The sequence below is a fragment of the Falco biarmicus genome, chromosome 6 (assembly GCF_023638135.1).
Source record: "Falco biarmicus isolate bFalBia1 chromosome 6, bFalBia1.pri, whole genome shotgun sequence".
NCBI classification, from domain to species: Eukaryota; Metazoa; Chordata; class Aves; order Falconiformes; family Falconidae; genus Falco; species Falco biarmicus.
Genome location: NC_079293.1, coordinates 68,509,611 through 68,537,351, shown reverse-complemented (window position 1 = coordinate 68,537,351; position 27,741 = coordinate 68,509,611). Strand labels below are relative to the sequence as shown.

Below are 27,741 nucleotides of genomic sequence, written 5' to 3'. Positions count from 1 at the left end.
TGGATATTGCTCTTTACAGATGAGTAATGCTGTGTGCTTCCTTCCTTTGTTTCAAATGCCTTGACATCAGGCATAGGAGACACAGAGGGAGACTCATCTGATTCAGTGCAGATGTTAGGACTAGTCAGTCCCTCTTCCATCCATGGAAAGAACGGCTATTTTCAGGGCACAATTCTTCTCATCCTCAAGGAGACATCTAAACCAGCTCAGATGATTCATGCCTTAATTTTTTTTATTTCCCCTCACTGAGAAAAGGGCATTTAGAAAAATAACTCAGATGTAGACATCTTTACTGTAGTCATATAGAGTTCAGTGAAATAAATCAACATTCACAGCCAGGTCTGACATCTAAAATTGTCTTAATTTGTGCATACCTTCAAAGTATACTGCAAAAATAGTAGTCACAATTCTGTATACCACAACAATGCTTTTCCTCTGGTACTTGCAATTCAAAGAAAAAAAAATATAGTGATGGACACACTACAGAAGACATGCAAAAGAAAGGCTGGAACTTACTTTTACTATTCAATAATGCATTGACCACTGATGAAGGGATGCTGCTGATCTAGCTTTGATGGAGGGGCACAACCTAGAACACAGTAAATGGCAAAGATGTATTTATTGTTCTTCTTTGCTCAAGTATTGTTTTCCAGAGATCTCAAAGCGCATTATAAACAAAAGAAATCTCATGATTTTAATTATATGAGACATAAACTGAAGTGCAGAGAAACTAAGATGTTTAATAAATGTTGCTTATTATGTTAACAATAGAGCTGGAGTGAAATTTTCCATGGTCCTATTTCAAGTCACATTGGACTTTTATAGTGTTTCAGTCCTGTAAAGTCTTTCACTTACAAAAGGGGAAGAAAACACTGGAGATACAGCAGTGCATGTATAATCATCTTGAAGAAAAGGCAGTAAGAAATTTTATTCCTCACAAGGCTGATGAACTAGTTTCTATTGACATTATCAGAAACAGATTTTATCCAAAACACGTTCTTCCTTTACAGATAAACCAGAAATTATTCACAGGGTAACAACATTTTTTGGTTCGTTGTTGTTTTTTGTTTTGTTTTGTTTTGTTTTTCCTAGGGGTGCCGGGGGTAGGGGGTGGGGCTGTTGTCTTTAGAATGAAGAAAACCCTTCTTGAATCTCTATTCAATCTGTAGCATCTCCATTGCTAAATACAATTTTAAACTACAGTGATTTTATCACATGTACTGGAGTGTTTGTATGAATGGTCTTCCACATTTACAACAAATGACTCTACTAGCAGAGCTGTGTGTACAGACTCTTGTGTAATCATTCAATAGACTCTGAAGCAGACCTTTCTTTTTGTATCAACATCCCTTTAAAAGCTCCCTTATTCTGAGGAACAGGAATCAACATCAAGTGAAGTAGTAGTTGGCATAATACAACCAATTCAGTATTTCAGATACAAAGCAGCATCTCTAATGGGGAAAAGAACTCCATTGTACCTGTAAAGAAGCCTTTTAAAAATACATCATTATAATGCAGAACTCTTTCTTCAAGATATTGAAACTGATTTATTTGTGAACTGTCATATGAGAGTGGATAAAAGCCACAAAATTTATGTGTATAAAAATTAAGAAGTTACATGGTATACAAGTTAATTGATAAGGTAGAAGGCAATTCTTCAAACTGTGTTATGCAAAGACTTTAATCACAGACTCTCTCATGCAAATCAGTGTTAGTTATATTAGCAGGGGACTGATGAATTGATTTATGTCTAGATGTTCCTAGCAGGCAACTGATACCTCACATGGCAAAGGCAAAATGCTTGCAGGTCCCTGCCATGCTAAAGTGGGAGGAAATGCTTTCTTAAACCCACTTAACAATGGTTCTTTTGTCCTGAGCACACCACCAGGCACCACAAAGGGAGGATACCATACAGCAATAAGAGCTACAGCAGAAAGAAAACAACAAAAAAGCAAATGATGCCTCAAAATAATTTTACATCAAGGAGAAAGTTATCATCTTCAAAAGTCGGTGGCTGGAGGCCTTTGTAATCTTAATCATTGTATTCCTGCAGTTGCTACTGTTCTGAACCTGCTGAAGGCATCCCAGGCAGTCTTGTCACCCCTCTACTCATTGAAGAAGCAGACAGGCAGGCAGCTTATGACAGCTTATGGATTCGTAAATTCCAACACCGTAAGGTAACACCAGGGTACTCAGCTAACAAACACATGGGGAGACGGCAGGAAGAAAGAGGAGGGTGGTCATGTTTAGTGGGTTTTTTCACAGCAAAACTGGAGCCGGTGAAAGGTCTGGAGCACAAGTCTTATGAGGAGCAGCTAGGGGAGCTGGGGGAGCTGTTTAGTCTGGAGAAGCCTCGGGGGGGAGGGGGGTGGGTGGGTTGCGGCCTTATTGCTCTCTACAACTACCTGAAAGGAGGTTGTAGTGAGGTGGGAGTAGGTCTCTTCTGCCAAATAACTAGACACAGGACAATAGAAAATGGCCTTAAGTTACACCAGGGGAGGTTTAGATTGGATATTAGAAAAAAATTCTTCACTGAAAAGGTGGCGAAGCATTGGAACAGGCTGCCCAGGGAGGTGGTGTAATCACCATGTGTTTAAAAACTGTGTAGATGCAGTGCTTAGCAATATGGTTTAGTGATGAATTTGGCAGTGCTGGGTTAACAGTTGGACTTGATGATTTTAGAGGTCTCTTCCAACCTAAATGACTCTATGATTCTATGACTTTCTGATTCTAAATTTTGTGAGTCATAGAAAATGCACAACTTTAAGAACTGGGACATACTTTCTGCTAAAAGACATGAAAACTGTTCATAACAAAATTTTTAAAAATTCCTGCAAAGATATCCAGCTATGCTGTTCTGTGCAAATTTCTCCTGGCAATATATATGGTATCTCTAAGTCTACTGCCTCTAGATTCTCTGTTTAAAAAATAATCATAATGTTTTAAAACTGAGAAAACTGTGATTCAGCAACACTGTGGATTATATGAGTGAGCAGACACATAAAGTGAAATTTACTCTTTCAGTCTTTATAAACTGCCCAGGTTAATTTCCATACACTTAGCTTCTACCTCAGATCTCTTCTAGCTTGCATTGTGCTGTCTCTGATATTGTTTTAAAGGTCCAGATTTTATGAGGATGAAAGTTAGCTATGGGCTAACTTTCAAGTATGGATGTTTTTAAAGAGATGCAATTAATATAAGATTCAAAGTTTTTAGTTATATTACTTTTTTCTTGATTTAATAACATTATAATCTATTGAGTGTTTTTGCATTTTATTATGCAGTGCATTTTACTTTGCATGTCAATACATCATACATGCTTTACAGTAAACTACAATAACCTAGGAAAACTACAACAGCTGAAAAATTACTGGAACAACATAAGAAGAATAGGCCTGTCTATTTTAAAAGTTTAATACTCTAAACCACTCATAATTATTGCATGCTTTACTGAATATACTATCATTAATGGAGAAGCAATTGAAAATTTAGGCATTATTGGACCCCTATTCATCAAAGATTATTAATTAACACATACAGCTGAATAAGAAGTTCTTTTGCTTAACAGTGCCTACTCTCTTAACTGCTGCATATCAGGGTGTTTGGAAAAGTGATGAAAAAACACAGCAGTCTATTAATTAAGTATAACCCAAAAAATAAATTAATATTTTCAGGGCACCTTTTTAACACAGGGACAACATCTATTTTCTCAGACAAACAGATAACATGCCAAGCCTGTTTAAAGGTCCCATGCCAGGACTTAGAATGCCTATCATGGCATGAGTTTTTCATGACAGCAAGTGGGGAAGACCCTACAGTTTTGCAGAAGTGCTGGTTGTCTAGATCAGTGGTATGCTGCAGTGGGATTTTGCGCAGCATTGGTTCAGGTCAGACAGAGCTTTGCCTAACTGCTAACATCCACGCAGGGCCTTTCTGTATAGCTTCACAGAGTTTCTGTTGACCGGCCTATGAGTTTCTCACGGTCCCTTAGTTTGAAGTCACTATACCTAATTATCTGCAAATTTGCTAGTTGTGCCCTGTGGGTCACCATCCCGGTTCTTGATGAAAATGTTGACAAATAGGAGCTCTGGTTTATAGCCTTCAGCCTGACAGTCCAGGCAATTTTCAATCTACTTATAAGTTCATTCTTCCAGCCCATATTTCCTTTAGCCTCCAGAAAGGATGTATCAACAGCATTAAAAGACAGCATTAAACCAGCATTAAAAGCCTTACTAAAGTGAAGGTACATTATATCCACCAAACATTCCTTATCCACTTAGTAGTTTCATCACAGAAACCAATCATGTTCATCACACACATGATCTGATTACCTTCTTACCCTTCAAGTGTTCAAGTCAAATGGAATTACCTTAGAGGAGACGCGTTCCATGAGAACGAGTAGGGGCCAACTGGCTCTAGTTCTAGGTCCAGCTACTCAATCAGACAGATATCTGCTCACTAGCAGATCCCCACAGTTGTAAAATCCAAATGAAGCGGCACCCTCCTTGGATGCATGTCCCCCATGCTCTCTGGTGATGTGGCTGCCTGTGCCCATGTGAGAAGGTGAGCTCCAACAGCCAATTTGGTGTCAGGTGCAGGAGTTGCAAGCAGCATTAAGCAAGCTTCTCTGCATCAGGGAAAATTATCAAAAGAGACCCTGCAACAGCAAGACCTTTAAACTCTTTGAGGATGAGAGAGCTGGTATCGCCAAGGCAACACAGGAACAAGAAGACAGCATAAACTCCCAAGAGTGAAGAGAGGTTAGAAGCTTGAAAGCTTGTCACTTCTGGACACAGGACAAAGGTTCCATCTAAATTAACAGCTCTTCCCCTAGAATATAGGTCCAGGGCCTGTCAACAGAGGTGGAGGAACCAGTTCCCAAGGAGGTTTTGGGCTGTACATCTCACATCCTCATATTGAGAACAGAGCTATCAAGAGGAAGTGATAATTGTTAGTGGTAATCAACTCCTGCCCACATGGAACCAAAGGATTCCTCTGTTGATAGACCTATTTTTCCCAAGATCTTTCCTATTATCTCAGATGCTAATTGTTTGACGTAGCACAGAGACTGGCATGGATCATGTGATCCTCTGGCTATTAGCCCTGCTATGGACAAATACGGGTACCATGTCAAGGTAAAACGTTGAGCATATCAAAGAGTAACCATAAAGCTCTAGGAACAAAAGTGAAGAGGTTAAGACTGTGGGTAAGGCTCTCTTCAGTTCTTCCAGCTGGAATAGGAAACACCCAGGAAATGCTCCTGTTAAATCAATGTCTGGCTTTACAAATGGTAGTGCAAGCAACAGCTTCTTTCATCATGGTTTTTCATCTGAGGATCAAGGACTCTGGGAATGAGATGTGACCCATCTGACTAAAAGAAACAATATGGTTTTGATGAGGCTTCCTAACGTGGTGAAAGGGAGCTTTAAACAAATTTCACTGATTCATGGGCAGCAAAGTGCAAAGGTACGAGAGGGAGGTGATGTGTATGCTGAGAAGAAAGCCACTGGGGGCTTTCACATTCTTACCGAGGAGAGAGGGCATTGAAAGGCTTTCCTCAGGTGGCTAAATGCCAATGTGCATAGCCGAGGCAGTAAACAAGAAGGTGAAGTTTGCGCACAGTCATGGGGCTATGGCATGACAGAAAGCACAGGAGCTAATGGGATAACTGTTAGAGGCTGTGGAGGGGTCTCTGTGGGGAGGAAGGGTAGGAAGAGCTGTATGGTAAGTTGCTTTTAACCGCCCAGAGCTATAACATCTGAGAAATGCTTGTTGAGAGCATCTGGGTCAAGGGCAAACACCAGAGGGGAACATAATGCCAGGGCTATTGTGGGAGGACCTGGAGACCTGTTACAGATCAGTCAGCCAAGAGGTGGCAGTATATGATGCTTATCCCAGATAACTAATGATGTCTTTCACTCATAGGCCTTTCTGGAAACTGCAATTTCTGCTGTAAGATCAGCATGGCATTATACAAATGCTAAAGGAAGTTCCTAGGCTGTGGTGATTTCCTGAAACAAGTGATAAAAGCAACTGCCAGGAGTAGTGGAGGGAAACATTTCATGAGCTGTAGCTGTAGAAAATTGCAGGAGTGTCACTCTCAATGAATAATTTGACAAGTGCCATGACATTATGCAGCAGCAACACAGTCAGGATAGTACAGATATACACTAGTAAAAAAAGTTGAACGACATGTAAATCAGAGAGATTTAAGCAGGGTATAATACATAACAGTTACACCATATACATTGAAATAGAGGTTAAGTTGTAATAGTACTGTACACTGTTGTAAATTAATTTCAGCATAGAGATGAAAATCAAGCTTTGAATTCATGGAAGTCTGGCCAGAAAATTCTTCCAAATATCACCAGATTTTAATTCACATCACTGAATCAGCTACTGAAACACTTCATAGAGATATCATACATATAAATTAAGTTACACAAAATAAGGTAAAGGTTGTTCATAACACAAGATGACTAATGGCAATATAAAGTCACACAAGTTGACTAATAGCAATATAAATTCAGGAACAAGCACTCATACAGTGGCCAGTGACAGGTCAAGAGGCAACTGGCACAAATTGAAACATCAGGAAACATTTTTTTGTTACGAGACTGACTGAGCACTGGCACGTTTGACCAGGGAGGTTATGGAGTCTTCACCCCTGGGGATTTTCAAGAACAATCTAGACACAGTCCTGGACAACCAGCTTTATGTGGTCCTGCTTGAGCAGGGAGAGTGGAAAAGATGACCTTCATAGGTCCTTTCCAACCACAACCATTCTGCAGTTCTGTGATTCTGCAGCAGATGTTGCATTTTGTAGTTCAGAAAATGGGGAATGGAGGGAAGAAGGCAAGAAAGGAAAGAGCAAAAAGAGTGTTAGTTCACTTTGAAAACAAAGACGAGGTAAAAAGCATTCCAAACCGAATGCTCATGTCATGGTTATAATAAATATACTTTTGTTTATGCTATTTATAAACACCTGTAAGTAACTTAAGATCCAACATTTTAATATAATCATTAAAATTCCATCACAATGAAATACCTAACTGAAATAATAGCTTCCAATCAGATGTAAAACAGTTTATTTATACATATTCATGTTATTTTTAATTTGTTTAATTTATTACATAAATAATTTATTTATTTAATGTGTATGCTACTTTTAATTAAGCTGATTTCTAAATAATTTTCACATTAGGGAAGTATATAAATGTGGTCCCCTATTCTGTAAAAGTACAATATCTACAGATAAGATGGGCAAATTGATGCATTATAGAATTTCAGCACATCATTTATACATGTCAAAGTGTAATAGCATGGGACGCATCACCATAAATCATTTCTGTATTATTTAAAGTGTTGTAAAGGTCACCTCCAGACTTAGGACAATACTAGCCATATTGGTTTTGTTAAATGAGTGATCAAACTAATCATTGAAAGAGTGCGATTCACACTTTGCAAGTGCAGTCTGTTCTTTCCTTTTTATTTTTGTCAAGGATGACTTCCTTGATGAAAAAAAAAAAAAAAAAAAAAAGAAAAAAAACAACCAAGAAGTAGAAAGGGAGATTTTCTGAGTTAAATGAGTCTATTAAATAGGATGTTGATTGCACTGCTTCTAGATAAGGAGTGGCAGGTTGCTTAAATTAAATGCAAGCTATACCTGAGAGGATGCCTAGAGAATTCCAGAGTCTGGAGGAACTGAGTTATCTATCAATTGTAGAAATGTATTGGTTCATGCAAGACTAGCACTCAGTCAAGTCAAAGGATGTAAAAGGTACTAGAAGCAAATATATACTTCTGTATGCATTGTGAAAAAGTTTATTTTATGTTCACAACTCCAGCTAGTTGGACAAGCACTCTTTGAAATGACCACGGAAAACCAAAACCAAACCAAAAAAACCCACATACAAAAACAACAACAAAAAAACCCAAACCCAAACAAAATAAGCTGACATTGAACACACTTTGAGCATCTTTTTAGTCTGCATCTAGTGTCAGATCAAACTTTTATTCTCCCTCTAGGATATTCATGCCAGCCTAAACTTGCAGCTATATGGAAAAATATTGCAAGACTGTCATAATGTATTTTTGTTTCAGTAAGAATATAAGCAATGCAAACTGTAGGAAACTGAGCTTCACCAGATAGGATTTGTTTCTCCAAAACAAATAAGACTCTCAGATACTGTTCACTGTCACAGTAGCACATACTGAACACAAAGTTGTCCTCCAGGTCCACAAAAGTCTTACTCTAACAGAAACAAGTCTTTTTGCAGAATGTACTTTCTGAAGGACATCTCATTCTGCTTGTGACTGCAACATGTGGTTTGGGGGTTTCTTTGTGAAAACACAATAAAACTACTGTTTTCACTTGTCTGGAGCACCTCCCATTTCAGTTTTTCCTTAATATCACATATCGGAGACATAGCTGACAATTATCTAAGCCTCAGATAGTCATCTATTTAATCAATAGGAGGGGGATTCATTCTTAAAACACTTGTATAAGATAATGAAATCAAACTGCTTTCTGCAACTGGCTCTACCTTTTTACTGATTCAAAGAAAAATCTCAAAAATTGGCTTATATTTAGATAGTTAAATGTCTAAACATTTCTAAAGGTGAATTTTGCTTTCCATCTTCAATCTAGATTCTGTCCTTTGCACGCCTGGCAGATTAATTTTATTGATAAACTCATTTCAGCCAAATGTCAGATCGAACACACTGCCTTCTATCTTCTTGACCTGTCTGGTTTTGGTTTTGAACCAAGTGTTCTCTTTAATCTAGTTCTCTTTTGTCTTTTGTAATTCCACTTTATCCTGGCTGTCCTCTAGCTCTAAAAGATCCATCAGCTTCTCCTCCAGGTGATTCCCATACCCTTTAAAGTGTTTCTGTAGTTCTGTGGCAAGGTTCTGTGATCTTTTTCCTTTCTAGGTTATCTTCGGTAATCTCTGCCATAAGCACAAATTCATCTATCATCTTTATGATGAAGTCACTCTGATGATTCTGTGAATCTCCTTCCTTTTCTTTCCTTCAGGTTTGTCTCTTTCTGTCTTACTGCCTGAGATCTCATATGGGATGCCCTGCCATCAGCTTAGAGCTTTCTATTTTCCTTCTCCAAACCACCCAGCTTGATCACTGTGAACGTCACCTCATTACAGCACCATCACACCACACCTTGAAGAGTACTTCACTTTTCTCAGATTTATCCACAGGATCCTATGTCTTCATACCATTCATAAGATTTTTGTTTCATTTATTCCAAAAGCACATGCTTTCACACAAACCCTTTTTATCTCCTATCTGGATGCCATTGCCCAGCCTGAACCTGTGTGACCGATGTATATCCACTGAGATAATTCATGCAAAGGTCACGCTTCAAATCAGTCATCAGTTCCCACCATTCTGGTAAATGCTGCATCATGCTCTTCTCATACTTCCTCACTGGCTTCTAACGGCAAGATTTTGGTGCCCAAGTACATGTCTGCTGGCTTTTGAGATTCTTTATAGTACTTATGAGAGTCTCATGCTCTTTCCAGTCAGTACCCAGAGACCGAGAGGATCTAAATTGGCGTCTAAAATTATGCCTATGTTTTGGCAACTAAGTTCCACTCTTCCCATTTTATACTTAACTCTTAGATGGGCTGTTGGTATCGATACTTCTTCACAGTGCCTGCTAATACTAAGTGCAAGAACACATCTGGGGCTGTCAGATGAAATCATGCAAATAAAATTACAGTGAGTAAGGTGATTTCAGCTCCTGTTCCTTCCCCGTTTTTCCTGAGGAAGGACAATTGTAGTAGGGAAAAGCAGAATGACATCGCCATGACTTCAGCAACTAGTGTGAACTTGGGTTCTGCACTTTTCAGACTGCAGCAATCTGGGTATCAAAAACTGGTTCATGCTGTAAGCTGATCAAAGTACTGTTCACACTCCTCTTCAAAAGTATGAGGTTCAAACTTGGAAAAGCTTGAATCCAGCCCTTTGCTTGATGTATGAGTTTGTCTAAATGCCTGTCCTGTCACATTCAGCAAACAAAAAAGAAGAGAAATTATGTTTGCCTGTCACAAAGACAGCAAAAAAAGTAAAACAGGGTAACATTATGTTGGAGGAATTTTCTCTTCATAATAGATGTATAATGAACAAACATTCTTGTTGTGTGGAAAAACAATCAAGGGAACAATTCCACTAATGCAGTCAGTAAAATAAAGAGATTTCTATCTTGATAACAATTTATCTCCCTCATCAACAACTTGAGTTGTACATGGGTCTATTATTTTAATCAGAAAAAAAGCTGCATAAATTTGTGTTATTTTAAACTTTGAAAAAAAGCAAGAGCCTCCCCTACTTTTTGCAGTGTAAAGTATGAAAGCTACAGATCTTTCATTATATTTTCATCCAGCACACAGCAGTACAAATTGTCTTGACAGAAGAATATGAGGCTCAAATGGCTTTGGCATGTGATTAAAATCCAAGGGGAAGTGGTGATCATCTCAAACACTATTTGTATTTAGTGGGTGGCAATGTTAAGTATTTACAGTGAAATAAAGAAACAACAACAAAACCAGTGTTTTAACTGTTTGTGGGGAGAGAAAAAATGGAAAATCAGAAGAGTTGGTAGTCTTTGAACACACATTGATGTTCTTCAAGCAGCTGCCTGCATCAGATACCTGCCTTTGGGCTTTTTTTCAGTAACTTAAGTTCAACAAATTCTCCAAATCCCAGATAATTTCCACTGTGACAATCAGATAATGTATAGTCCATTGAATATACTTTAGCCTTTCCTGAATTCATTCCTCAGTCACAGGTGCTGAAAAACCAACAGAGAATGGAACCTGTGAAGTCCAGCCTTCTTCCAATTTCTGACTTTGGTTTCTCTTCTGAACTGTGGTTGGCCTGGGATTTACCCCAGGGAAACTAATTTGCAGAAGTCATCATCTTCAAAGCCTTTCAAATTTCTGTTCACAGCTCCACCATGGGAGCTACATTTTGACCAAACAAGGCTTTTCCCCCCACAGATATTTATACTCTGTCCCCTGTCCTCTCTTCTCAGAACAAGTTCTTATACATCTTTTGCTCTGGCTTTTCTCAAGAAAGGACACGCTAAGTCCTGGATGAATGGCTTTTGTACACAGATGTGCTGCCAAACTAATAATGACTAAATAGGAGGAGAAAGAAGAAACTGGCAGGGAGGGACAGGGACATCTACCTAGAATTTTCAGTGGTAGGCAGTGAACATGAATTTTACAGACAAAGGACTAACAGGAAGAGGAAGCCAGATTTTAAACAAATAAAAATGGCTTCAGGAGAGCTATAGTTTGAAAGAAATTAGCAAAGCTGTACTGAGACTCCTCTGATTAAAAGCACATCTGCTTATGGAGAAGGGCTGAAAGGAATTTTCTTGCCATCTTGCACAGCACAGTTTCAGCAGATGTGACTTTTGGGGAGGGAAAGTCAGTCTCGCAGTGACAATGGGAAGCTGTTTCAGGCATTAACTACTACATCAATCAAATACTTTCAACAGAAAAGCCTCTCATCAGGCAAAGATTGTTTCAATGGAAGGAAAGCTTCCAACAGCAAGAATTTCCAAGGAAACCAAGCGAGCAGACTAGGCAACTGTCCGCTGCCCAGCATCCACATGGCCCAGCTGCCTTGCTGGGCTGTAGGACAGCTGATGGAATCTTGGCCATGTATGTGCTTGCCATGAAAGTGGTGAGTGAGAGTGGAGCCAGGAATGGCTCCAGTTTTCAGTTTTCATCAGGCATGGGGAAGGGCACTTTTAAGGAAGAGTTACATAACGAAGGAATCAGTAGCAAGTAGAAAATATTAGTGAAGTACAAATTGTAGTTTCTTAGATTATCTGTTTGACTCTATCTGTTACAAATGATTCTGTTATATCCAGTGGCAGTTTAGTAAGCTTCATCTCCCAAATGATAATTTTTAGATACATGAAGAGCCACCACCAAATATTTGCTAAGGAAAATATCTTAGATGCACATCCAGTTTTTCTTGCAGAAGTATTTTCTTATGATTTTCTCAGACAAAGAGCAACCTGATTCTCATTTTCTAAGTAGCAATGGTTTTATGTATTTATTATACACAGTGATTTCAAGGAAGCAGATGGTCAGGGAACTGTTGTGGTTTTTTTCTGATACTTTACAATTTTCTGCAGAAAGTGACACTGAAAACACCTCTTTCAGTTAACTATCAAATTGTTGAAAAAGAAAAAAGTGACACAGAAAACAAATTATGGATTGCTGAGTGGGGATCTATACTTTCAAGTTTAGACAAATTTAGGTTTGTGTGGAAAAAAGGTGAAATTTCAAATGATGTGATATAATTAGATCATGTTTTAATATCATTATTTAGAAAGACATTCACTCTTGATTTAAGGACTCTAAAACATAGAATATTCATTGTACCCCAAAATGAATGATTAAAATTTAGCTTTAGAAAGTTCTTTATTTGTGTTCTAGAACTGGTAGCTTCACATTCTGGTTAAGATTCTCTTACACCTTTGTGTTTAAGATTACAACTATTTTTAGACAGGAAAATGCATGCAGTTATTCACATTATGAAAAGCCCCTGTCCAGATGGTGGAAAGCTGTCCTGGGAGGAGTCTTTCAACTAGAATAATTCAGTAACAACCGTTTTCCGTAACACCACATTGGAAAGGCACTAATTATTGCTATTGCTTCCTACATTTCCTTGCTAACTAAATGCTAAAACCGAGTCTTTTCATGGCCTCCAAAATCAGATTAAAAGATAGACTGTTGCCCAGTTCATCCCATTTAGACTCCTAAAGTAGCAGTACAAAGTACCATTTTATTCCATAATTCTCACTATTGAAATATTGTTGATGGTTTATACCAGTTACTCAGAAAACCTCTCAATATTTTAAAAACTCTTGAACAGAGCTGAAATAGTCAGATAGTTGGAAATGTTTAACTCAAGAGAATATATATTACACTTCCAGCTAATTACTGCTATACCAACATAGATGTAACTTCATGGTTTTTCCGGACAGGGTATACATAGAAAGAAACACATCTAACCAACAAATGGAAATGGCTGCTGTGTTTTGATGAGTGTCTGTTGTGACGGATTACTGTTTAAAGTAGAGTTTTAATTTAGAAAGTTAACCAGTTTAGGAATGAAAACCGGGGACACCTCGGTATATCTCAAGATCAGATACAGTGGATGACATGGAGTCTAGAGACCAAAGGAATAAAAGGATTGGTGGGAGTCCATGAATTCTCAGTGGGTATAGTTCTAATAATGAATTTTCAACTGAATTGCAAAAACAGATGTTATCTGTAGGACCTAAGAACACTGGAAATTGATTGTGCTCATAGGGCATACAGAGAAAGTACCTACTCTAAATGAGTTTCTTCTTTACCTGCCTCTGTGTTAACAGTTTATGGTTGAGATGATCTGCAAGGGAAATTATGTGCAACTGCCACCACCAGGTCTTAAACAACAATTGCATTGTTTTAATTATTAGGGACTCTAGGACATGATCATTCTAGTTTGTGAATTTCACTTTTTTCATATGACTAAGATGAAAAGAAGCTTGCATGTGTGTCATTGCTTCATACACCCCATGCTTTTGCTTTGTAATCCTCTTTCTCCTACAAAAAAACCTCAACACAAACCCAACCAAACAAAAATCAAAACACTGGAGACAGCCCACCATCCAAAAGTTGAGAAAATCATGAACCTTCACGAAGCACTAGTTCCCTCAGCTGGAAAACATTTAAACATAAAAGAACTTTAATTTAATTTCATGTAAAATCTAACTTGAGAGTGTACAAAGCATGAAAACTTTTGCTATTAAGATGTGCAGTCTGTCTTTCGCAAGCTGTGTATCTGGTTCTGATTTGTCATAACCAGACATTTCTCATTAAACAATTCTTACTCATTATTTGCACTGTAGGCATTACTTGTAAAGGCTTGCAAAAGACACTTTGCTTCCTGCCTTTAGAATAGACTGCAACACGTCTTTGTTTCCCTCCTGTTGCCACTGTTCTTGGGAATTATGAAAAAACAGCCTGAATAAAAGGGGAAGTGCATGTAGATTAGAAGGAGCAGAATAAAAACCAGTATATCAGGTTCTCAAAATAGATCATGGAAATGCCATTTATACCATACCTAATCCTAAGCAAGGCAAACGCCAGTTAAGATCACTGGTATTCATGCATAACTATTACAATAACAATCACAGGCAAGGATCCTGCTGTATTAGAGAGTGCAGAGAAATGGGACAGACAAAATACCTTGTTCAAAATGCTTGATGCTTAAGGGTAAGTAATGAGGAAGTGAGTGCAAGAAAAAAATGAGAGAATCATATGAAGTATACTAAATTCTGGCTCCAGCACACTACCTGCTTAATAATTTCTGCTCCTATTTTGGACTTTTTGTTAAGATTACTGTCAGGAAGAGTATTGCAGGGACGTTCACAGTTACAGAGGTGGTTTTGCAAGTGTTGATAGGTAGCTCATTTTATAAAAAGTCTTCTGTTTTGTGTTGCTGCATAAATAGATTGTGGTTTGGGGTGGTTTGTTTGTTTGTTTTGTTTGGGGTTTTTCCCCCCTTTGATTCTTTTGGTAGAAACACTGATAACAGGCCAAATTTTAATGACATTGTACTGTATCTGTCTCATCCATCATTTTTAATGTTAGGTCTTACACTAACAGCTATGGAGACATTTGCAGTGATGGATAATTGAAGGCCTTCAGAAGTTCTGCATTTTACCATGCCAGCTCCATTTCACCTGTGGTTCTTATTTGGCTTTCCCTGTGGCAGCTCTGGAAGAGTCCCCCTCTATTATCTTTTATTATCTTGTCTCCTGCCCTGTTCCATTACAATGTATTCTGTTCTGTTCCCTAAGTTCCATGATTATATATAAATAACTAATACATTTATTTTAAGGAGTCTCTGCACACAAGGTTTATTTTCCAGCCCACCCTGAACTCTTACTGTAAAATCATCATTCCTTGCTACAAAGATTTCTTTTCTTGTTGTCTTATTAACAACTATATTTCTACATGCTAATTCTAAGAGTTAACCTAAAGTTCTTCCTTTACCATCCACCCAAGTTTGAAGTAAAAGGGTTTTAATTTCTTATAATGTTCTCAACATTAATTCCAACCTATATCAGTTAGGAACTGACACTTTAATTTTAATCTGTCACAGTGAAGAAGATTAAATATATTCCTTTGTTGGAGAAAAGTTTGACTTTTTGTTTTTTAACATAACTCTCCAAACAATCCTGAAAACAACAGCTAAACAAATTATGCATCCAAATGGTATGTTATCAGATACCCTAGGATGATAGATCACTTATTAATGTGAGTTAAAAGATCAAGTGTAATTATAAAGAAGAATTATTTTCTCCAGTAGGGTTTAAAAAGCCAAAATCATACTAAAGATAACTTTCAAGACATAGTAATTATCTAAAAAGCCAAAAAGGTCAAAATGGTGAAATGAGTCATTAAAGGTGCATCATAGCAAGTCACTAATATAGAATGTGTAAAGCAAAACCATGATAGGCACTTCAAAAATCAAGGAAATGTCACCACAAAATATGACAGGGCATCTCTGCAGAGTGTAGAAAACATGAAAGTCGGAATTAAGGTGATCCATAATAACCTGTTTACATTTTCTGCATTTCCCCCCAGTTTTCCATTAATTTTAGAATGAAATTTATATTCGTTCTCACCTTCAATAATTATCAATTTACCTATTTCTACACTTTCATCATCTGTAAACTTTCTATGTTATATACCCATTTCCAAATTAAAAGTTCATCAGACAGAAGTAATAAACTACATGCCACACTGATGATTCTAAAAGTGAAAATGAAATGTGCTCAGAACTTCAAAATCAGTTTCCTAAGTTTCTCATTTTGAGATATGGTACTACAGAAATTATTTATATAAAAACAACTAGTTGTTTTTCTAATTGTAAGTCTAGTTTGCTTTCCTTACTAGAATGTTCAGAAACAAATGTAGTCATCTCTTAAGAAGAGATAAAATCATTTGGTCTGTCTATTTTTAATATGAAAGCCAAAAATGTATTAAAGAAAAACAAATCAGCTTTGCGTTAAAGTTTTCTGCTCACTTTTCAGTATTTCTTTACATATAAAATTTTCGGCATTTAGGCATATTTGCAAATAGAGAAGTGTCTGCGCTGTAGAGAAATAATTCTGATCAAATCCACTAAAGATGTGCTAGTCTTTTTAATCTGTAAATTGTAGACAGATTTCTGAACCCAACTATAAGTCCAATGAAAATAGAAGATAAACTGCATAATGAAATATTTTTTAAAGAGAAAGAGGGAGCTCTAGTAAGATGAGGATGTCTCTGTGTAAAACATATGAATGGATAGATGAAAGTAAAAAAAAATGCCATTTGAATTAGCAGTAGAAAAGTCAAAATGAACATTTTGCCATGTGGATTAATAAGAAAATTAGCTGGTTTCCTAGGGTAAGATCTCAAGTTTATGCTTCTACTTGATTCTCCCCAGAAAATGACCAATTACAAACACCACCACAGACCACTTGGAAACTGTGATAATCTGATTTTCCATTCAGACTTTTAACTACTGTGGTAGGTCCTACGTGTTCTGCTTATTAGAATATATTAGCTTGTTTGAACACACTGTCTAAATTGTCATTATCATAATACAAAAACTCAGCAGAAAACTTCAGATTAAGTATGCCCTTTTTAAAGACATTTGTTGATAAAGATAATTCAAATATTAAAGTTTTTTCCCCTCTCACAACATTAAACATCAAGAAATTCCTAAATAGTGCTGCTTATTCTAGTATTGCTTAAGGCACTACCCTGCTGAGATCTGTACCACACAGTCAATCTAATTTTCCTCATAGTTCAGATGGAAAAATGCCAGAAAGTGACTTTGCCAAACACCATATGCCAAATGGGGACTCTCCCACCAGGATTTTTCAGAACACATTAAGATATTCATCTGGTACTCTGTAGGGGAACAGCTTTCATCCAGAAGAGGAGGGTAAGGAAAAAGAATTGAACAAACCAGCTTGGTAAATTGTCTGACACACTTACATATACGTCAGTTTAGAAGTGTTAGAAGAGTGGAGAAAACTATTCAGCAGCACCCAAGAAGACATTCAGTTCCTGCTAGTTTTCCAAAGGATTTTGGTTTCTGTGTTCTTTTGCTTCTTAGAAAATTTGGGATCCAGCACTGCGAACAAGAAATGTACGAAGTATTAAGCTACAGTCTTCTCAATATTTTATTTTATTTTCATCAAACGTGGAGGCAAGAAGCAGTTTCATGTATTTAAAGAAAAGTTCTAATCAGACATTTGCACAGTTTCAGCAGCTTTACCTTTTGCCATCAACTGAGAGTTTCTAGTCTTTAATTTTGCTCTGACTATACTACTACACAAGGAAGAATAGAGTGGGAAACAGCTGCAGAAAGATGTTATCTCAGACAGATTAAGAAAACTATCTAAGAAGCCTCGCTAGTATGAAGAGGTAGGAGAGCAGAGTCTTCAAGGACAGCTGCCTCAAAGCAGCACTTTTTGCAGCCACCTTGATTTTTTTGTTTGTTTGCTCCACTGAGATTCTTATTCTCCCCCCTTGCACAGTAGAGTGCAGACAGCCTGTAGTCTACTAAGTGCTTCTGAACTGTAAATATTCCAGTTCTTTTTTTTTAAGAAATGATGGTTTACAGAAGGTCTGTTGTTCAGCAAGGCAGATTGCCCAATTCTTAGAAGAAAATTGCGGTATGTATATAGAATCAATGCCAAAAGTAGGATTTTGAAACCTGGGTTGCAACCGCAGTTTCTACATAGCTTCCATAAGTGTATAGTATACTAAGAGAAATTTTTTCTTTTCTTTTTTTTTTTTTTTTTTGTGCAAATATTAAGGCACCATATTTAAGATGCTAACATACAAATTTAACCAATGAATCACCTAAATCTCTATTCCAGGCAGCTGGCTGCTTTCTTATGAAAAAGGTTAGGTGTGTGCATGTTTGGAAAGGAAGGCATTCAGCAGTTTGTAGAAAGGCTTAGATCCAATTCTGAAAATAAAAAAGTGAAGAAAAGAGATCATAGTCAAGAGTTTTCATTCCAGAGTGTTTGACTAAGTAGTATATCTTCAAGAATGCACCTTACTCCTCAAAACTGTTTATTCAGAAAAAGTTGTTCTGAAAATACAAAATAATTCTGCATCTTATCTTCACTTTATGGCAAGCAATATTTAGACAACATCTGAAATAATATTTCATATCCACTTAATGGAAATCTAGTATCAAAGGCATACATTAATGTAAAAGTAACTGCAGGGAAAAAAACAGTGAAATTCAGGAGTTTCACAATGGATTTTAGTGGAACTAGCATGTCCTGTGTCTTCTGGGCTGGATAAGAATGGTCTAAATCTATCCACAACTTCTGTCTTGATTTTTATTTAGTGGACATCAGCTGGAGAACTGTAACAAATATAAGAATCAGACTACTTATAAAATCACAGAAGGTGGTATGAATCTTAACATCTAAATTCCAAGCACACATCACGAACATTATCCTTAGGAATGCTGGAATATGTTTCTTTCTAGTCATTCTGAAGCTTTATTCTGTGGTATCTAGTCCTTGTGAAATAGCATTGTTGTCATAACACCAAGACAACCAATTATTTTCATCTGTTCATCTTCCTATTCAAGACTTGTGTTTGCTCTTTGCTTCTTATAGGTATCCTAATATAGCTTGTCTGCTCTTACTTCACCCTGATTTTTTCATACCATTTATTACTCCAGTTCCCACAGTGTATCTCCAAGCCTTGCAATTTCTTCATACATTGTTGACTTTTGGAGAGTGTTCTATATTTTATCTGCTTGCTTGTGTAGATTGTCTCTTAAAAAAGAATCTGTGCAGTCTGAAAAGAGAAGACAATTATTTTCAAAAACATCAAATACCATGACACACACAGATGCCTACAATGAGAATATTACTAATTGTCTTGCATATAATCAAAATTGAGGATCACAGGTTTTTCTGTTGTGGTCTAACAAAAAATACTGTTGTGCCCTAAAGGAGAATTTCTGTACTTAGCCCATGGGTAGAAAAGGGAGATCAGCAGGAACTGAAACTATCGTAAAAAACCCTATTGCTGAAGGATCTACTTGCCTTTACACTTCCCCTTTTGCAATCTGCAGACTGTTTTTCAGACCCAGATAATTTATTTCAAAATTGATAACATGCATGAGAAATAGTGGTCACATTTGATCAAGAATGCTGTGCAGTAAAGACTGAAACTAAATTTTGTACATTGCAATTGGATTCTTTTTTAATGGAACTGGCGTCAGATATTAAGTAGACCATGAATGCCAGAGATACTGCTGAGAATAAGAAAAGAATTAAGACCATTAGCACAAGTTGGCTAAGATATCATATTTATAGTCACCATCATCAGTTGAAAGTGGAGCTTTCATTACAAGATAGGTTTTTATCTAAAAGTGCACAGGCAGAATACCCTATACTTTTTTACAAATTAAAAAAAAAAAAAAAGGCTAAGAAAGAAGGAAAATATTTCATAACTTTAAAAGAAAAAGAATACTGAATTGACGTTTTCATATATGCCAAACTATAAGCAAATTCAAGGCAAAAGAGCTTGTGGTGACTGAAAGAAAAAAGTTATTGATCCTATTAATTTGGCTGTTGTCTGAAGAAGGGAGGAGAAGGCAAGACAAGTCAAGGCGAGGGAGCTACTTGTAGGTTAATGGTTTTCAACTTGTGGCTTGCAAGTTCACGGGAAGGGTGACCCATGAGTTGTTTTTAAGTCTCAAGAACAGGAAATAAATAAGCTTATTGTCAGCAAGTATATATTCACTGCACACAAGTTCATTTCATTTGCTGAGGAGCTTGCAATCAAAAATGGTCTTGTTCCCTTATCTTTGTTGCTGCTGAACAATGACCATGAATATCAAAACCATTTTAAATTGAACACAATACTGTCCAGTAATGGCTTGCAGGTAAGGGTATAAATGTAGTACCAAAAATTCATTTGTACCTTGTAACTGCTACTTTTTGCTATTTCCAGTCTGATGGGTGAGATAGAAAAGAACGTCAGTAAAGTGGTACTGTTGATTCTTGTTGCGTAACAAAAAAATCACTGTGATGCTGAGGTCTTGCGAGTTGGGCAACACTTCTTGGAGACTAACTACTGTCAGTTGATTTAGTCAGTGCAGTAACAACCAGCATTTGATACTTTACATGACATTGACAGTGTTTGTTAATTATAAATGTCATCTGGCTGTAAGAAGACAAAAGCAACACGTTTCGAAGTTTGGCGTGAGTAGGTGGCTGCTTTAGGCAGAGATCCATAATGCCTGTAGTTAAAATGCTAATATTAAATAAGATAAACCACTGCAGAACTCTACAATTACAGAAACACCACAATCTAGATGTTTATGCCAGAAGACAGACAATCAGGTTCCTCTTTATTGATGCAGTTACTACATACAGCTATGCATTAGGGATTTTAAAATCTGAAGCAGTGATTACATAACCTTAAAAAACCCCTCTTGTTCTTGATAATAAGCAACAATGTTTTACCATTCCAGTGTCCAGCAGGCCACATCTCATAGATTCACTTCTCTGCTCTCATCTGCTGTGACTAACAAGAGTCCTATTGTCTTCTACACATGCATCTTCCCTGCAGTACTTGTCATCAGTTAAATGTATAGCACACAAGAGGTTTTAATCTTCTTTTCAACCAGTGTGGTGAAATGCCTCCGTGTAGCCCAGAGTTACTAAATACACTATTCCAAAGATATTACTTCTTCGCAAGACTCCTTTTTTGTCTCAGGGGCCTATCACTTTTGCAGTTTCTTTACATTTCATCTCATTTAAAACAAAACAAAATAAAATAAAACAAAACACAATAAAAGGATTTTCCTCTGATTGACTTGTCAGAAGCAGACCCCTTAAATTGCTTGACAGAACATATGCTGAGGTAGCCAGGGCAAATTACATTCTTTTTCTATTTTAAGTAGAAATATCAGTACAAAATGTACTCTGGATTATTCTAACAGCCAGGTGCCAGGTGCTGGGGTGTTTTTTTTCTATTTCATTTGGACATAGTGCATTTTTAAATGGTACAAGGAAAAATCAGAAGTTTTCTTTTCTTTGGTCAGCAAATGCATGATTGTTAGAGCATGGACTGAAGCCAAGCCTGTGCAACGTCTATTTTAGGCATAAAACCTTTGATTTAAACATTTAGATTAAAAGTTTTTATGTAAAATTTGGTTTATATTCAAAAGCAACAAATCTCTTGGTCATATGAAAACTCTTGTCTTTTTACAAAAATTAGAACAAAATCTGGTATAATAGCATCTAAATGAGGAAACAAATCTTTCAATACAATTGTCCACTTCACAATTTATGCATTCATTTTTGAATATGACTGAAATGTGGGAAATTCAAACTGGATATAAGAAAAAATAATTGATCATGCAGTTCATCAAATACTCAAAAAAGTTGCCCAGAGTCATTGTGGAAGGTGCTCCTTAGAGGTGGTCAAGACTCTACTGGCCAAAACACTGAGCAACCTGATCTGATTAGACCCATTTTCAGTGGGGGACTGGACTAGAGGATCTCCAGAGATCCCTTCCAACCTAAATTATTCTATGACTGTTGTATGTCTTTCCCTTTCAGTGGAGATAAAGCAGAAGATAACTGCCTTCTCTTGCAGCAGACTTCTGTGTGCAGTGTCTTGAGCTCAGTCATATTACCTGTCTCTAATCAGTCCGCTGTGAAAGTTCCATAGTTGTCTGAGTAATTGTATTTATCCATAAACTTCTGGAGATATATGCAACACATAGAATGGTCTGTGCAAAACTCTTTCTCTTCCTGGAATATTTAATACCAGAAATCAAGAAGAAATTCCTTGCACTTATTTGAAAAAAAAAAATGGTTTCCACTCTCAATAGTTATGTATTTGGTGCTGCTAGTAGAACCTATAGTTAGATAAGTGTTACCTCTGTTGCAAAAGTATATGAACCAAAAAAAAAAAAATTTGGAGAAATTGCCCCATATGATATAACGTTTGTGCATCTTTATATTAATCAGTCACTGATAAAAAAACTCTGTAAAAGTGAGTCTTCAGCAGATATACATAAAGGACAATGGCCTTGCATGGTTTGGAAGGTGAACGTAGCATTAGACCAGAAACTGTGAGAAGATGTAGCAGCAGTGAGGGTCTGTGCCTAGGCCACGGGGTCACAGCTTGGAAGAGCTGTGATCTACCATGAACAGACTGAACAGTGCAGCTGGATAAAGGCAGCAGCTCTGATGCACCAGACATTCTAAGCATGTGCAGAAGCCTTCTGACATCCTGTCTCTTCTCCATTCAGATTATACAAGACTTATTCTCACCTACATGATGGCTGAACTCAAAGCATACAGATGATCCCTTAAGAAGAGTTCACTAGTTACCTGCTTCCACCTTGCTTCATTAACAGGCAAGGTTTCTGTCACCAAAGTACATTAGCACCCTCACTGATTCTTGGCCATCAAAGCCAAAAGCTAATCACATCTGAAAAATGCCTCTGTGAAGCATTCTTAAAAATCTGATGAAGTTTCCAGTGAATATTTCAAGGTCTGTGGTTCCTTTGCATGGTCAAATGGGAACTGCTTCTTTTATCGATCAGATCTGTCAAATTCTCAACACTTTGGTTCTCTGACCTTCCTGAGTGCTTTGATCAATACTTATTTATTATTTTTTTCCTAGCTGGCTTCTGATGCAGCAAACGTAAGAAATTTCAGGCATCACTTAGATTTCCTTGCTGTTAGAAGGAGCTATTTATTTCGAACGTACAGAATTCATATGTCCTCTAAAATATCACCCCATGCATCTGCAGTACAACACTGTGTACTCATCAGAAAACATTTTTAGCAGTAGAAGACCATAGCTATTTCTGATAAGGACACTGATGCTGGCTGATGATTCTACTATTCTTAAAGCAAAAGTGCTGTGTCGAGGGTATTGACATTTGCCAAGGAGGAACTCCAAAAGCTTCAAAGCTTTTAATAGGAATTTCAGGGCTTCATTCTGATCCTGCCTGCACACAGGCTGAACTGATGCTACCTTCAAACAGCTTTCCTTTGCTTTCTGTTCTCTACCCATTTTCTTTCTCCTGCCTTCAAAAAAAAAGATATTCATTTCTTCTCACAACAGACTAACATTTTGAGAGGAACAGTATAACTGCCTTTAAATTCAAACAAAAGAACAGTAGCATAGGAAGATAATCCAGCAATTGTCTCACTGGACTCACTTTTACAGCAGTGTTTTTTGTACAAAGGGACAAATAAAATCTGGGATTGTTTAAGCCCACACACTCAAAAAATTAATATTGCTGGGACTACACCCACATTTACAACAGTAAATAAAATGGGGGGGGGGGGGGGAGGGAAAAGCTAAGGCATGCATTATTTGGTAATTCTGAGAAAAGAAAGAAGCCATTGGAGTGCATTTTAGTTACTATAAAATGAAATAAGCAACATATAGCTTTCTTTCTTGAATCCCACTTAGGATTATGAAAGGAATGTGAATCATGATGATAGAGCTTTTAACATTTCAAAATAGGAATTCAAAAAATGATCTGCACAATAGATATATTTTCAGTGCAGTAAAAAATAAACTCTTCCTTGGGATGTAAGAGACAGCATGGTCTCTGCCCCAAAGTCCTTCTAATCTAATTTTAAAACACAATAAAAGAGAGTGGCAGGAGGAAGGAATGCTGGCAAGAATTCTAAGGAGAGGATTACAAGGTCACTTATAAGTCAGGCACAAACTTGTGGTTCTGTTATCCTTAATCTACTCTGCATTATTGAATTCAGTTTGCCTTGGCATCTCAGTCATGGAATGTGCCACTGACAGACACTGTAGTGGGCATTAATGTATCCCCTCAGAGCTACAAAGCTTCAATATATAAATTACAAGCAAGCCAAGAATTCCAATTTGATGCTTAAGAATAAAGATAGTTTAATGTGCTGAATTTCAGAGCTCTGTATATTGAACTTCAAAAACAACAAAAAAAATTAATTCCCCTAAGAATACAGACACTAGTAATCCTTGCAATGCTACTCTCTGCATATTATTGCTTTCCTAAAGATGACTTCAATTTCTATAAATAACTTTACAGAACTCATAATAAATATCTGATGGTCTCTTTTGGTTCATGAAATTGGTCAGTTATGCTACCCTTTTGTTTATGTCATCTAAAGAGCATTACACTTTCATCATGTGAAATGCATAAAATGTAGCTAAAGGTACTCAGGAGTCAATAGCAAGGTCATAATTTACTATCAGGATTCTGCTGACATTTACAGACCATTTAAACTTTGTTATTCTGCTTTATAACATCAGCATCAGCACAATCCTTGAAGTGCATCACTGCCTGCAGTGTGGCTGTAATAGAACTCATATGAATAACTAGCAAAGAATTAGAATCCCTGTTTATGATTTACCCATGCACCAACTGTAAACATTCTATTAAGAAACACTTCATTATAGAATAGCTAAATGAAAATGAACATTGAGCTGAACCTTTTAAAAAAGAAAACTTTCTGTGAACTATAAGGTGATAAAATCATCTGAATCCTTCACAAATGAATCAATAATTAAAGAATACCTTTTCTCCAGTGAGGACAGAGAATTCCCTTTTCTCCTGACACAGGGTGACTAAAAACATGCTTTAAAACAATTACTAGAGGAAGGAATAATATTTTAGAATGTTGTAGACCTGTTCGAGTATGCAAATTGGAATAATTGTGCTCAAATAAAACAATGAAGCCAGAGAATTCTTTTCATGTTTATATTACTGTTGTAGTTCTTCAAAAGTGCCCTACTTGGCCAGAATTTGATACACCTGAACCATCTGTTAGTGGAAGGTAGCCCATCGACAATACTTAGAATATATATATCTATGAAAAAAAATACTAAAAATCTATCAATATTTATATATATAGATATATAAAATTAAATCTAAGTGTATAAAATGTATATAAGATTTACACTGCATGTATTTGTACCAAATGTACAAAGACTTCCACAATTACATGGATTCCTCCATGTTTTTTCCTCTCAGTAGTGGACTGATGGATGTCCACCTTGTGTATTCTGTGAAAACAATTTGAGCCAGAGGTTATATCCTAAAGTGACGGAAGGAACTGCTGAGCCCAGAGGCAACGGAACAGGAGAGGAACAGGAGTGGAAGCTGTTGGAGCAGAAGAGAGAGCAGGAATGATGATGAAACAGCAGAGTCAGAGACACTCATGGTTTTAAAACAGAGTTAGAAGAGGTGACACTGAACAGAAAAATCAGGTTTTTAAAGAATTTTTGAATTATTTGAGGAGATAATCAAAGTAAGTCTCACAGTCAGAGTATCCTCTTGTTTAATTGTCTTGCACTAATGAGCTGTCATAAAAGAGACCGAGGTACCCTTCTCATTAAGGTGCCACAATAAGCTGATGTACAGTACATTGTACATGAGCTAAATGGTACTTTTATTAATCTGATCCAGATTTATCACTTTGAATAACAGTCATATAACCACAGCAATATAGCTTTGGGGATGGAGGTGTTTGCAACCAATTGGCTTGGAGTACAGCTAGAGTATGTTCACATCTCCCTGCAAAATATTGTATAGAAATGATCCTAGACTGCTATACCTGAATATCCTCTAAAGACTAGATTTGTTGGCTACACATTCATTCCCTATTACCATCTGGTGTCTGTGTTAGTGTTTATAACAACTTGGTTGAGATTAAAATCAATGATTTCTGGAAGGGAGGAAGGAAGCTCATCCAATAGCACTTCCCAAAGCAAACCAACCTCTAAGCCTAACTGCAATGTCAGAATCAGGTCATCACAGCAGCAGGTTTCCATTTGTCTTATTTAGCTGATAGAGTTGGTTCTCTGGTGAATACAGACATCTGCTTGTCTAAGAAGAACCCAAACAAAGAAATACTTTTCTCTACTAGGTCACACTTATTTTTTCCCAGTTGTATCATGATGCAGAACTTTTCTTTCATTTTTTTTCAGCCTGTTTTTGTTGAATTGGAAGAAAAGTAGCGTTTTGTAGCCAAGAACTTTGATTCCATTTTTACTTGGAGTGTGGCTTCCCCAACTTTCATGAGCATGGCAATAAGAAATATTAGTTCACCCCAGACAATGAAAGAGCATTTCATGCCTGTGTTTTTCTCTGAGTACTAGATTTCTGTCTACTGCTTCTTGCAGTCCCTTATGTTGGTATCAGAACAAATTGTCCTTCTTTAAGTGCCTTGCCTTTTCATATGGACTTTTTGTTAGTGACCTTGATAGTTAATTTGATGACTTAATGTGACCAAAAGTCCTACTCCAGTTTCTCCTTCACTTCAACTCTCAGTTTTAAACAGAAAATCTATTTCTTTTATCGTCCTAGTCCACCTTACTTCTAACGTCCAGATGTGCACTGTAGCATGCACTGGGCTTGTCCATTTATGGCATTCCTATAAAGCACAATTGAAGCTGCTTCCTATGTGAAAAGCACACTCTGGCATCTTTCGAGAGAAAAAAATCTGGTCATCTTCACCAATCATAAAATAATTTGTTGTGTTCCCTGATTACTAGTGGCTCCAGATCCTGTAATGCAGTACCATCATTTACGATAGCTCTTTCACTTTTCTTATTATCCATATTAAAAACAAAATCCATGATAATGCAATATGTTATTTTTAGTGCCTTCATTTAAATGAGAACTTACAATGCAAGAAGTGTCTCTTGGAAGTTACAGGCTGAAGAAAACTTCCAGAAAGAGGAAATACCAGGGGAACTTCCCATACCTCATTCAGATGAATGATTGGTTCAGAATATGGAGAAGAATTATGTCAACAAGATCCTATACCCTCTGATTTTTCACATACGCCCCTTCCTCATCGCATTGTTTCTAAATGGTATATTAAGTCTTCCAGTTTGATGATTCACCATTTCAGTGTCTGATATGCTGATAGATTGAGTTCAGGTTTCTAAGTAACCTTGTAACCACAGCAGTGTAATAACTGTAACTATAAGGCCTCTTTTGCTTCGAGTACTGACGGTCGTTCGGATTAGTCCAATTGACTGGTTATGATATCATGCCCTCATTATGCTTTCTGAAATGCTTTCAGCTGTGCATAATTGCTTCTGGTTCTGGAAAAGAATGAAAGTTTCTTTCACAACTTACTGGTTTGGTGGTTGAGGCTGTATTTGATTTAAAATTCTATGGGGGTGTTTAACAAATACATCAAAGGACATAGAATGGTGCTGCTGCTGTTTTAGTATTTTTTTTTAAGGATTTCTTACAACTTCAATAGGAACATCTGTCAGTTAGGGCTATTTCCGTAGGCTCAACCAAAACTGGAGGGCTTGGAAAGCAGTATAAAAGAAAACTTTTCTTCCACAAGAACAAAAGTAAAAATATCTTCATTTCTGCCAAATCTCTCAGAGAAATTTCATTTAGCAGCTTTACTTCTTTTGTTTCTTTTGTTTGTTTGTTTTCCTTGCATCTTTTATGTATTTACTGATTATTGTTGACAAATCAATTGGTTGGGCAGAAATAGAGAGGAAGGAGGAAAGGAAATACAATGCATAGAATGCCTTTCATAAATTACTAATTCTTTTTTTACTCCCCAAATAATCAAAAGAATAACACATATACACACACACATTTATGCATGTA

At 36.9% G+C, this 27,741-nt stretch overlaps 1 long non-coding RNA gene across 1 annotated transcript; it reads right to left on the bottom strand.

Annotated features, from left to right (window-relative positions):
• Positions 1–514: 514 nt before the first annotated feature.
• On the bottom strand, positions 515–20,288 carry LOC130151908 (uncharacterized). The gene is made up of 4 exons (XR_008822793.1): positions 20,052–20,288; positions 18,784–18,917; positions 17,085–17,223; positions 515–589 (listed from the first exon to the last, which is right to left on the bottom strand). It is a non-coding gene; the product is annotated as an uncharacterized LOC130151908 (long non-coding RNA).
• Between the last annotated feature and the right edge of the window lie 7,453 nt (positions 20,289–27,741).